Source organism: Bemisia tabaci, chromosome 9 (genome assembly GCF_918797505.1).
Source record: "Bemisia tabaci chromosome 9, PGI_BMITA_v3".
Classification (NCBI taxonomy): Eukaryota; Metazoa; Arthropoda; class Insecta; order Hemiptera; family Aleyrodidae; genus Bemisia; species Bemisia tabaci.
Window position 1 is genome coordinate 13,901,997 of NC_092801.1, and position 1,058 is coordinate 13,903,054.

Sequence of the window (1,058 nt, forward strand, 5' to 3'; positions counted from 1 at the left end):
TAGGTATTCGATAGAGGGATTGAAAGACGGAGAGATATTTGTTGCGATAAATCGATTGATCTGTCATGTAAACCTATGGACGAGGATCTATGTACACTGCACAGGGTGTTCGCAACGAAAACCTTAATCATAGATTCTTTAACATAGCTTCAGATGGGAAAATATCGATAATCGATCATTCACGCCACGCCACTGGATACGGGTACCCGCGGGATCGAAGTATGCGATGCTTCGAATGACATAGGTAGTTAAGACAGGAAACATCATCATCCGAGAAGACAAGAACCCCGAAATTCAGCGGCGCCGACGTGGCGTGCTTTGCGATATTTATAATTTCATCTTCAATGCCACCGATCCACGATTTTGCTGGATGTCCCTTACGTCTTCTTTTCGGAGGGACCCAATCTAGACCCTTTTTAGGCAATCTGTCATCCGCCATTCGTTGAGCATGGCCACACCGGACAGGCTGTTTAGTTATAATATCATGCACGATGTTCTGATCGGCGCTCAAGTTCTGCATAGAGTACATAGAGCCGTAATGTAAATAGGAGAGCTGGCGCCATGTTCTGCTCGACGAGTTCCGAGCCCGGTGCGCGCCGAGTTCAGATCACTTTTTCGATACATGTTCGATCCAAAATGGCGGTATGGAATACGTGGTGGTTCCTATCTTCTTTGTTTACATCGGATGGCCGGGTACCCGTGTATCGCAAACAATCGATTATGTATCGAAAAAGTGACCCGGCGTCACACAGGAGTCTCGGAATTCGGGACCTGGAAAATGCCTACTTACGCTTACATTACGACTCTACATATGTACTCTATGATGATCTCACGCACTCTTTCGTTCCTTACGTGATCCCTCCTCGAGATGAGGACGTACACGCAACAGCAATACGTATGCATCTGAATGATATGAACTGCATTTTATAATTTCTTCAATGTTGGAGTCGGTAACCTACCATCAGATGATCCTTTTCAAAATCGATCGTAAATTTCTACAATTTCATGAAAAATTGCCACCCTGCATGAGAAATGAATGAATTACCGCAAATTTTCCC